General features: G+C 46.5%; 1 non-coding gene across 1 annotated transcript; it reads left to right on the top strand.

Annotated features, from left to right (window-relative positions):
• Positions 1 to 11,101: 11,101 nt before the first annotated feature.
• Trnas-cga (transfer RNA serine (anticodon CGA)) lies at positions 11,102 to 11,176 on the top strand. The gene has a single exon. It is a non-coding gene; the product is annotated as a tRNA-Ser (tRNA).
• The last annotated feature ends 1,049 nt before the right edge of the window (positions 11,177 to 12,225 follow it).

Raw genomic sequence — 12,225 nt, 5'->3', positions numbered from 1 at the left:
TGTAACGGATCGTGCAGCCACGTCTCAATCCCTGAGTCAACAGATGGGGACGTTTGCAAGACAACAACCATCTGCATGAACAGTTCGACGACGTTTGCAGCAGCATGGACTATCAGCTCGGAGACCATGGCTGCGGTTACCCTTGATGGTGCATCACAAACAAGAGCGCCTGCGATGGTGTACTCAGCGACGAACCTGGGTGCACGAATGGCAAAACGTCATTTTTTCGGATGAATCCAGGTTCTGTGTACAGCATCATGATGGTCGCATCCGTGTTTGGCGACATCGCGATGAACGCACATTGGAAGCGTGTATTCGTCCTCGCCATACTGGCGTATCACCCGGCGTGATGGTATGTGGTGCCATGGGTTACACGTCTCGATCACCTCTTGTTCGCATTTTACGGCACTTTGAACAGTGGACGCTACATTTCAGATGTGTTACGACCCGTGGCTCTACCCTTCATTCGATCCCTACGTTTCAGCAGGATAAAGGTGGCCGAGCAACTGGTTCTTCACAATACGCCAGTCACTACTCTTGATGCATTGGCAGCTGTACCTGTACACGCCATCCGTTTGACTCAATGCCCTGGCGTATCACGGCCGTTATGACAGCCAGAGGTAGTTGTTCTGGGTACTGATTTCTCAGGATCTATGCACCCAAATTGCGTGAAAATGTAATCGCATGTCAGTTCTAGTATAATATATTTGTCCAATGAATATCCGTTTATCATATACATTTACTCTTGGTGTAGCAATCATAATGGCCAGTAGTGAATTTGAGTAAGTCACTAGTTTTATAGATACGACGTGATAACTTTGAAACTGTCTCCCAGTGGATAAAACTTCACCCGTTTCAAATAAGTTAACGTAATTCTGACCGTAAATAGGTTAGCGACACACACGCAGTATGTGTACTGGCGAAAATACACACAGCTCCGCTACACAGGACCCGTTCGGCACTTGCGCGGTGCTCCCTCCGTGGGGAAAGCTCGCCTCATCGATATGAGATCAGTAGTCTTCACACCGTAACATCGCAAAATGATGCTGGCTACGTAGAACAATAAGATTTTCTATAACAGGATTCCATGCAGTAACTAACTGGAAAACACCAGTCGTATTTTCACTGATGCATTGATGACAGGGCTCTATACATTTAACGTATGGCCCACTATTTTTGTTTAATTGCATTTCATCGAATGACATTTGGAAATATGGCGATTTTTTCTAGCTTGGAGGACGTGAGTATCTCATTAGTCTTTTACGATGCGCTCATGAACAGGGCGCATCGTCTGCTCGATGTATGATATACCGCCCTCACATACAATCCTATAAACATCTGCCTTGCCGTAGCTTTAAGTCGTCGTTGACAATTCCCAAATGCCGGCCGGGGTGGCCGAGCGGTTCTAGGCGCCACAGTCTGGAACAGCGCGACCGCTACGGTCGCAGGTTCGAATCCTGCCTCGGGCATGGATGTGTGTGATGTCCTTAGGTTAGATAGGTTTAATTAGTTCTAAGTTCTAGGCGACTGATGACCTCAGAAGTTAAGTCGCGTAGTGCTCAGAGCCATTTAACCATGAAGGGGTGTACTTGGTCTGCACCCAGTGTACGATTCTACTTGGCCGTCATGGAGCGTTGCAGGAGCTCCACTGGACCCATGGATGCCCATGTGGATGTTCCCTACAGCGTAATGGAGCAGCTGCCAGCTTGTCTCCATTGCACAGCAGAGGTGTCGACGAGATGTTCCCCTGCAAGACGCAAAATTCGCTCCCTCCCGACGGCATAATGAAGAAGGTATCAGGATTCATCAGACCACGCAACACTCTGTCATTGCACCAACGTCCAGTGGCGATTGTCACGTGCCCATTTCAGTCGTAGTTGCCGATGTTGTGATGTTAACATTGACACATGTACGGGTCGTCGGCTGCGGACGCCCATCTTTATGAGTCTTCGGCGCATCGTGTGCTCAGACACACTTTGCCAGCATTAGAGCCTGATGTTAGCTCCGCCACACTTCGCCGTCTGTCGTGTGTTACCATGCTGCCCAGCCTAAGACGTCTGTAATGAGGGGTGGCCGCCCAACCCCACGACGTTTGGACGTGGCTTCACCTTCTTTTCGTCACTTGCTGAAGACACTCACCACGGCTCTCCTCGCATGCCCGACAAGTCGAGCAGTTTCGGAAATGCTCGTGCCGAACCTCCGGGCCTTCGCATTCTGTCCTTTGTCAAACTCAGATAAATCGCGTGCCTTCCCCATTCTACACACGGACAGCATGCTCATGTGGAAATTTTCTTGCATTTGTATATACAGGGTGAGTCACCTAACATTACCGCTGGATATATTTCGTAAACCACATCAAATACTGACGAACCGATTCCACAGTCCGAACGTGAGGAGAGGGGCTAGTGTAATTGGTTAATACAAACCATAAAAAAATGCACGGAAGTATGTTTTTCAACACAAACCTACGTTTTTTAAAATGAAACCCCATTAGTTTTGTTAGCACATCTGAACATATAAACAAATACGTAATCAGTGCCGTTTGTTGCATTGTAAAATGTTAATTACATCCAGAGATATTGTAACCTAAAGTTGACGCTTGAATACCACTCCTCCGATGCTCGATCGTGTGTATCGGAGAGCACTGCAACATACATCGCGTTTCTACAGAATGATCTACCAACGTTGCTCGAAAATGTCCCACTGGAAATGCGTCGACGTATGTGGTATCAGCATGATGGTGCACCTGCACATTCCGCAATTAACACTAGGCTGACCCTTGACAGGATGTTCGACGGGCGTTTCATAGGACGTGGAGGACGCATAAATTGGCCAGCCCGTTCTCCTGATCTTACACCTCTGGACTTCTTTCTGTGGGGTACGTTAAAGGAGAATGTGTACCGTGATGTGCGTACAACCCCAGAGGACATGAAACAACGTATTGTGGCAGCCTGCGGCGACATTACGCCAGATGTACTGCGGCGTGTACGACATTCATTACGCCAGAGATTGCAATTGTGTGCAGCAAATGCTGGCCACCACATTGAACATCTATTGGCCTGACATGTCGGGACACACTCTATTCCACTCCGTAATTGAAAACGGAAACCACCTGTGTACGTGTACCTCACCCCTCATGGTAATGTACATGTGCGTCAGTGAAAAAGACCAATAAAAAGGTGTTAGCATGTGGACGTAATGTGCTGTTCCAGTCTCTTCTGTACCTAAGGTCCATCACCGTTCCATTTGGATCCCTACGCAATTCGGTGCTCTCCGATACACACGATCGAACGGCGGAGGAGTGGTACTCAAGCGTCAACTTTAGGTTACAATATCTCCGGTTGTAATTAATATTTTACAATGCAACAAACGGCACTGATTACGTATTTGTTTATAGGTTCAGATGTGCTAACAAAACTAACGAGGTTCCATTTAAAAAAACGTAGGTTTGTGTTAAAAAACATACTTCCGTGCATTTTTTTATGGTTTGTATTAACCAATTACACTAGCCCCTCTCCTCACGTTCGGTCTGTGGAATCGGTTCGTCAGTATTTGATGTGGTTTACGAAATATATCCAGCGGTAACGTTAGGTGACTCACCTTGTATATTTGTGTCTATGATTCACATCCAGAATGGCATTGCTGAAAACAAACACGTGATAAATGAGTAAACACACATCCATACAGACTCCTTACTACACCGAATAAAAGAAAAGATAAGATAAAAAATCACCCCTCTTGCATATGCAGCCACATTAAAACAAACACATACCTTCCTCTCTCTTTCTCCCTTTGTTTCACTCTGTTTCTTTCTCTCTGTCTCTCTTTGTGCCTTATGATATCACACACATACACGCACACACACACACACACACACACACACACACACACACACACACACACAAACAGGTCAAGGATATCCCAAAATATTACGTTCGAAAGTTAGCAATAAAATTTGGTCTTTAGCAATAAAATCCAACAGTCGGCAACACAAACCAAAATATAGTATCGAAACAAGTGTTCAAATGGCTCTGAGCAAATGGCTTGGTTCAAATGGCTCTGAGCCCTATGGTACTTAACATCTGAGGTCATCAATGCCCTAGAACTCAGAACTACTTAAACCTAACTAACCTAAGGACATGACACACATCCGTGCCCGAGGCAGGATTCGAACCTGCGACCGTATCAGTCGCGCGGTTCCAAACTGTAGCGCCTAGAACCGCTCGGCCACCCCGGCCGGCTCAAGTGTTGTGAAGTCTGGAAAACAAAAACCCAAATTATAACAAGAAGAACAGCGCCAAAAATGGAACAAAAGCACAATATGTAGAATATCATCCCCGGAACCTGTAAGTAGAATTAAAAATATTACTGCGCCACAGAAAAGCCAAACACCAGAACTGCGTATAGCCTATATATACATGGTCCCAAAATGTTAATGTAATAGCTAAAATATGCACATTTCCGAGCCACTGAAGATCCGTTGGAAACAATAAAGACGAAACGCGTACGGCAGACACAAAAATTGTGTCTCATTCAGTTGTAGTTAGACGGTCCATAAGTAAAAATTATCAACATGGCATAATATTACGAACTAAGGGCGACAGGACTAGAAAATTTCAAGATGATTCGTGTAAATTCGCCTTCATACAAGATGCCGAGCCACCTAGCTTCTCTAACCAGGCCCAACGTTACTAAAATCCAGTCAGGACATTGGACTGGAGCAGGAATAACAGAATATCAATTTCATGTCCGGCCCCGGTAGCTGAGTGGTCAGCGTGACGGAATGTCAATCCTAAGGTCCCGGGTTCGATTCTCGGCTGGGTCGGAGATTTTCTCCGCTCAGGGAGTGGGTGTTGTGTTGTCCTAATCACCGTCGTTTCATCCCCATCGACGCGCAGGTCGCGAAAGTGGCGTCAACTTGAAAGACCTGCACCAGGCGAACGGTCTACCCGACTGGAGGCCCTAGCCACACGACATTTCATTTCATTTCATCAATTTCATCGTCGGTGGCACTTCTGCGAGTTTTATCTTTGGGTGGCAAATAAAAAGTAGTGTTACATTCCCATCAATACCTGCTACTCTTCAAGGTCGGTGACATGTAATTCTTGAAACTGTAAATTCGATAACTACTGGAAACTAGCTGATTAATTTGGGTCACGAAATACGCTACCGTTTTGTTGTTTGTCGTGTAACACATAGTGCTCACACTGAGTGTACAATCGTTCCAGATTTGGAATCTGAACCTATCTCCGTCCAGGAACGTTGGAATTGTACTTCTGCATTTACTGTAAAGAGCAATCAAATAAAAATGAGACAGATGGAAAAAAGTTGTGAGCTGATTATTGTATCAAATCGCCATAATTGTTTAAACAGGTATCCCGCTGTGCGACATGACGGTCAATGACTTCATAGAAGAATTTTTGCGGTTGGCAACATGTGGGCCTGAACATACACTCCTGGAAATTGAAATAAGAACACCGTGAATTCATTGTCCCAGGAAGGGAAAACTTTATTGACACATTCCTGGGGTCAGATACATCACATGCTCACACTGACAGAACCACAGGCACATAGACACAGGCAACAGAGCATGCACAATGTCGGCACTAGTACAGTGTATATCCACCTTTCGCAGCAATGCAGGCTGCTATTCTCCCATGGAGACGATCGTAGAGATGCTGGATGTAGTCCTGTGGAACGGCTTGCCATGCCATTTCCACCTGGCGCCTCAGTTGGACCAGCGTTCGTGCTGGACGTGCAGACCGCGTGAGACGACGCTTCATCCAGTCCCAAACATGCTCAATGAGGGACAGATCTGGAGATCTTGCTGGCCAGGGTAGTTGACTTACACCTTCTAGAGCACGTTGGGTGGCACGGGATACATGCGGACGTGCATTGTCCTGTTGGAACAGCAAGTTCCCTTGCCGGTCTAGTAATGGTAGAACGATGGGTTCGATGACGGTTTGGATGTACCGTGCACTATTCAGTGTCCCCTCGACGATCACCAGTGGTGTACGGCCAGTGTAGGAGATCGCTCCCCACACCATGATGCCGGGTGTTGGCCCTGTGTGCCTCGGTCGTATGCAGTCCTGATTGTGGCGCTCACATGCACGGCGCCAAACACGCATACGACCATCATTGGCACCAAGGCAGAAGCGACTCTCATCGCTGAAGACGACACGTCTCCATTCGTCCCTCCTTTCACGCCTGTCGCGACACCACTGGAGGCGGGCTGCACGATGTTGGGGCGTGAGTGGAAGACGGCCTAACGGTGTGCGGGACCGTAGCCCAGCTTCATGGAGACGGTTGCGAATGGTCCTCGCCGATACCCCAGGAGCAACAGTGTCCCTAATTTGCTGGGAAGTGGCGGTGCGGTCCCCTACGGCACTGCGTAGGATCCTACGGTCTTGGCGTGCATCCGTGCGTCGCTGCGGTCCGGTCCCAGGTCGACGGGCACGTGCACCTTCCGCCGACCACTGGCGACAACATCGATGTACTGTGGAGACCTCACGCCCCACGTGTTGAGCAATTCGGCGGTACATCCACCCGGCCACCCGCATGCCCACTATACGCCCTCGCTCAAAGTCCGTCAACTGCACATACGGTTCACGTCCACGCTGTCGCGGCATGCTACCAGTGTTAAAGACTGCGATGGAGCTCCGTATGCCACGGCAAACTGGCTGACACTGACGGCGGCGGTGCACAAATGCTGCGCAGCTAGCGCCATTCGACGGCCAACACCGCGGTTCCTGGTGTGTCCTCTGTGCCGTGCGTGTGATCATTGCTTGTACAGCCCTCTCGCAGTGTCCGAAGCAAGTATGGTGGGTCTGACACACCGGTGTCAATGTGTTCTTTTTTCCATTTCCAGGAGTGTATGTTTCGGCTGTGCTGCAGAAACGTCCCTCGGAAGCCGTTTCTCACCCTCCAAAGTATCCCGATCTCTCCCCACGCGATTTCCATATTTTTGGAACCCTGAAGAAAGACATGTGTGGCCATCGATCCGCTTTGGACGAAGAGGTGCACGCCTGGGTACAATTATAGTTCCACAGGCAAGTGCAAACATTTTCCTAAATGAAATGAGTGGTAACGTTTACAGTGTTAATCTGATGTCCATCGTGTAAACTAGGCTGTTTCAGCGCTGCCCTACAATGCACCTCTCGGCTCGTTCGCGGGCGGATGCAGCAGGTATAGGGACGGAGCATCTTCGTCTGTGTTACAGGCTGTCCTTCGTGTGACCCTGTTAAACAGTTCCGCACATGGGCTGAACACCTGGCCAATTCCAGAATTTGAAACATGAACAGCTGCTAGCATGAGTTTCTTAGAAGTTGATACCTTAGGGGTTGCGAAGAAGCTCAAATTGCTTGATACGGGCAAGTCTTCAAGTCCAGATTGTATACCGATTAGGTTCCTTTCAGATTACGCTGATACAATAGCTTCCTACTTAGCAATCATATACAACCGCTCGCTCACCGATAGATCTGTACCTACAGATCGGAAAATTGCGCAGATCGTACCAGTGTTTAAGAAGGGTAGTAGGAGTAATCCATCGAACTACAGACCTATATCATTGACGTCGGTTTGCAGTAGGGTTTTGGAGCATTTACTATATTCAAACATTATGGATCACCTCGAAGGGAACGATCTATTGATACGTAATCAGCATGGTTTCAGAAAACATCGTTCTTGTGCAACGCAGCTACCTCTTTATTCGCTCGAAGTAATGGCCGCTATCGACAGGGGATCTCAAGTTGATTCCGTATTTCTAGATTTTCGGAAAGCTTTTGACACCGTTCCTCACAAGCGACTTCTAATCAAGCTACGGGTCTATGGGGTATCGTCTCAGTTGTGCGACTGGATTCGTGATTTCCTGTCAGGAAGGTCACAGTTCGTAGTAATAGACGGCAAATATTCGAGTAAAACTGAAGTGATATCAGGTGTTTCCAGGGAAGCGTCCTGGGACCTCTGCTGTTCCTGATCTATACAAATGACCTCGGTGACAATCAGAGCAGTTCTCTTAGGTTGTTCGCAGATGATGCTGTAATTTACCGTCTAGTAAGGTCATCCGAAGACCATTATCAGTTGCAAAGCGATTTAGAAAAGATTGCTGTATGGTGTGGCAGGTGGCAGTTGACGCTAAATAACGAAAAGTGTGAGGTGATTCACATGAGTTCCAAAAGAAATCCGTTGGAATTCGATTACTCGATAAATAGTACAATTCTCAAGGCTGTCAATTCAACTAAGTACCTGGTGTTAAAATCACGAACAACTTCAGTTGGAAAGACCACATAGATAATATTGTGGGGAAGGCGAGCCAAAGGTTGCGTTTCATTGGCAGGACACTTAGAAGATGCAACAAGTCCACTAAAGAGACAGCTTACACTACACTCGTTCGTCCTCTGTTAGAATACTGCTGGGCGGTGTGGGATCCTTACCAGGTGGGATTGACGGAGGACATCGATAGGTTGCAAAAAAGGCAGCTCGTTTTGTATTATCACGTAATAGGGGAGAGAGTGTGGCAGATACGATACGCGAGTTGGGATGGAAGTCGTTAAAGCAAAGACGTTTTTCGTCACGGCGAGATCTATTTACGAAATTTCAGTCACCAACTTTCTCTTACGATTGCGAAAATATTTTGTTGAGCCCAACCTACATAGGTAGGAATGATCTTCAAAATAAAATAAGAGAAATCAGAGCTCGAACAGAAAGGTTTAGGTGTTCGTTTTTCCCGCGCGCTGTTCGGAAGTAGAGAGATAGAATGATTGTGGTTCGATGAACCCTCTGCCACGCACTTAAATGTGAATTGCAGAGTAATCGTGTAGATGTAGTTGTAGATGTAGAACCCTATGAGGGTGTGCTCGGCCGGAGAAGGACTGTAGCATAGACTCTGGTCCGGTTAACCGACACCTCGCAGGTCAGTCCTTTGCCCATCCCCACCCACTCTTGCCTATGGGCATCTGGCTGCCTTCCTGCGGCCACACGAGCGGGAACAGCATACTGTAAACATTGCGGAGTCGCCGCATTACCGGAACACGGCAGTGATGACGTTGATGTTGACAGAGTTCGCCACGCTGTTGTGAGCGCAGCTCCATCCATTGGAGCAACCATCTCCATTTGACTGGACCCTCTCGCCACACCAGTGACCTGTTAGGTGCGGTGTTCCCACCGCAGCTTCTCTCCACACTGAATTGCAGGATGGCTAACGGCGAGTGTGACCGCATCACCACCATTCTACACAGTTCAGTGTCTCGCGCGTATATCTTACGTTTCCGAATCGACGGTAGTTGACCACCTCTGTAGATATTATACAAAGTATCCAAGAAGTGCCTGCACCCCTACTGAGTTTGTACAATTGCGTATATAAACAGTTGTTTTATTGGTACCCCTATTTTGAAGGTGGCCAAGAGCATCAAAAAAGATTTGAAAATGAAATGATTTAGGCTGAAGTTCTTAAATGAATTATATGACAACATGGAGCAGCGAATTGCAGCCTGTTGTGCTATTTTTCATGAGTTTCAAACGTCGTGTCTCGTTCAGGATTGTTATTTTCTGATGAGTGTGTGATACATTGCAATTCAGTGGAAGGAACTCGGTTTCCTCGTTCAAGGAAAATCTCCATTATGCACAAGACTAGAAAAGGAAACCGACTCATGTTCTGTTATGAAGGTCAGGATGTCATTAGGATACCTGTTCAGACGATGTTTCTTTAAAGCATTCACGAATGGTAATTTTTATTTGGGAATGTTGCAGTGTAGTTAATACCTCAGGTCGGGGACAAAAGAATCGTGGACCATGTGTGGTTACAGCCAAACGGGTCTCCTGCTATTCAGGTGCGCGACTACCTTGCAGAACAGTTCGAAGGCCATGGATTCGGCGTGTTTTAGTAGCACCTCCTGTCCGGTTGAAATGACCACTATGAAACCCAGGCCTTATCACACCAGACAACTCAGTACGAGGAGTAACCGAGTCACATGTAACTCAGTCTCATTACAAGACGAATGAAGAATTGCGCTGAAGTGTTGAGAAAACCTCTCAAAGCGTCACTCATGAGATGCTCGATAAGATGTCATGGAGGACATCAAAGGCGTAACAACCGGCGGAAGGAGGGGGGGGGGGTCAAAGGGTAACAGGAGTTCCTTTCGCCTCATCTCGCACTTCACAACAGCAAATATGTGACTAGTATTATGCAGTTGCGAAAGACTGTTTTTTGAACTGTGAAAAGGAAAACTACGTTCATAGTTTATATGCAAAATTTGTGAAGTCTAAAAGGAACAAAATAAATGTCTTCTTATTCAAAAAATTAGTGCTTCCTTTTTTCCATTAAGATGCGATGCTCAGTGTTTGTAAAATAATAATAATGACAAGAATAAGAGGCGTATCTATGGCTGATCGATATTGCAGTCGACAGTAAATCTGTTCGTAAGTGGTCTCAGAGTAAAGTAGAACTAATATCTTTCTCACTATTAGAAGAAAGAAAATGTCTTTAGGAAACAGGACCTATAAATATAAATGAATTGTTTCTCTTTGTAGAACAACAGATACTGAAGAGATAAAGAAATTGGTGCACCTGTCTAATATCGTATAGGGCCCCAGAGAGCACGCAGAAATGCCGCAACACGACGTGGCATGGACTCGAGTAATATCTGAAGTACTTGTAGTGCTGGAGAGAACTGACGCCATGAATACTGCAGGGCTATCCATAAATCTGTAAGAGTATGAGGGGTCGAGATCTCTTCTGAACAGCACGTTGCAAGGCATCCCAGATATGCTCAATAATGTCCATGTCTGGGCAGTTTGGTGGCCAGCGGAAGTGTTTAAACTCAGAAGAGTGTTCCTTTCGAAAGGCAAAGGTCCCGAGTTCGAGTCTCGGTCCTGCACACAGTTTTAATATGCCAGGAAGTTTCATATTAGCGCACACTCCGCTGCAGAGTGAAAATCTCATTCTGGAAACATCCCCCAGGCTGTGGCTAAGCCATGTCTCCGCAATATCCTTTCTTTTAGGAGTGCTAGTTCCGCAAGGTTCGCAGGAGAACTTCTGTTAAGTTTGGAAGGTAGGAGACGAGGTACTGGCAGAAGTAAAGCTGTGGGGACGGGGCGTGAGTCGTGCTTGGGTAGCTCAGTTGGTAGAGCGCTTGCCCGCGAAAGGCAAAGGTCCCGAGTTCGAGTCTCGGTCCGGCACACAGTTTTAATCGGCCAGGAAGTTTCAAAACTTTTGTGTATATAGACTGAAGTGGCGAGAGAAAAATTTTAACTAAGCCGGAATCGAAGTCGGGTCTCCTGTTTACTACGCAGGTGCGTTAGCGGCACAGCGGTTCCACAATTGCACGCATTACCCTGGTATGCCTCCCTCCTCGATCCAAATTCTCACTGCCACCCCAGTCTACCATAAATTCCCCCTTACACACGATCAGAATTGGTGAGGCTCTCCATGTTCTGGAATAGCACCTCAGCATCGAATGTAAATGGAGGATCTAGCCTGAAACCAAGGTGCACGTACTTGTGCACCAAAACTTGTTCATTAAAGAAAACAGTACTTAGGAGAAATATTATACACACACAAAGTAAGAGAAATTTAGAACTTTACATCAGTTGTCAGTGTTGAAGAAGAAATTAAATTATCACTGTAACTGGCTTGTTATGAACGGATGCGCTGCTGTGGATTGATTCAGTTCTTTGTTTCTCGCGAAATGCTCACGTACTCGCGAGTAATCTCTTGGACCAACAGTGCAGAGCTTGGGGCAACAGAGATAAGGGTATCAGATAAGAACCACAGCAGCAACACACCAGGTAAGGTCTGCTCGCTTTCGATTCTTTTCTTATAACGAGCCACATGTCTCAAAGGGTTTTTACGTCTGCATAAATGATGAGACATTCTGCTGTAAACGTATCTTTTCTTTAAAAACAATAAAATCTATCAGGAGGCTCAAAACAGGTGTTGTACAGTACTGGGTCGGCTTTGAGCAAAAAAAAAAAAAAAAAAAAGCTTTGCAGCGATATTTGCTCCTCTACAGGTTGATGAGCACAGCAATAATGAATATAAAATGGAACAGACGAGAGGCCAGAGATGAGTAAACCGAACCTACAGGTGAAATGGAACTCGAGAAATGGTTAGTTATTTTGAAACCCAATTCAGACTTCTCGAAGGTTTCAGAATTCTCCGAACTTAACGTTTTAATGAATGACCATACCTCGTGTGTAGCGCAACTTTGGAACAGCACACAGTCTCGC

This window comes from Schistocerca serialis, chromosome 9 (assembly GCF_023864345.2).
Source record: "Schistocerca serialis cubense isolate TAMUIC-IGC-003099 chromosome 9, iqSchSeri2.2, whole genome shotgun sequence".
Lineage (NCBI taxonomy): Eukaryota > Metazoa > Arthropoda > Insecta > Orthoptera > Acrididae > Schistocerca > Schistocerca serialis.
This window is presented reverse-complemented; position numbering and strand designations above follow the sequence as displayed.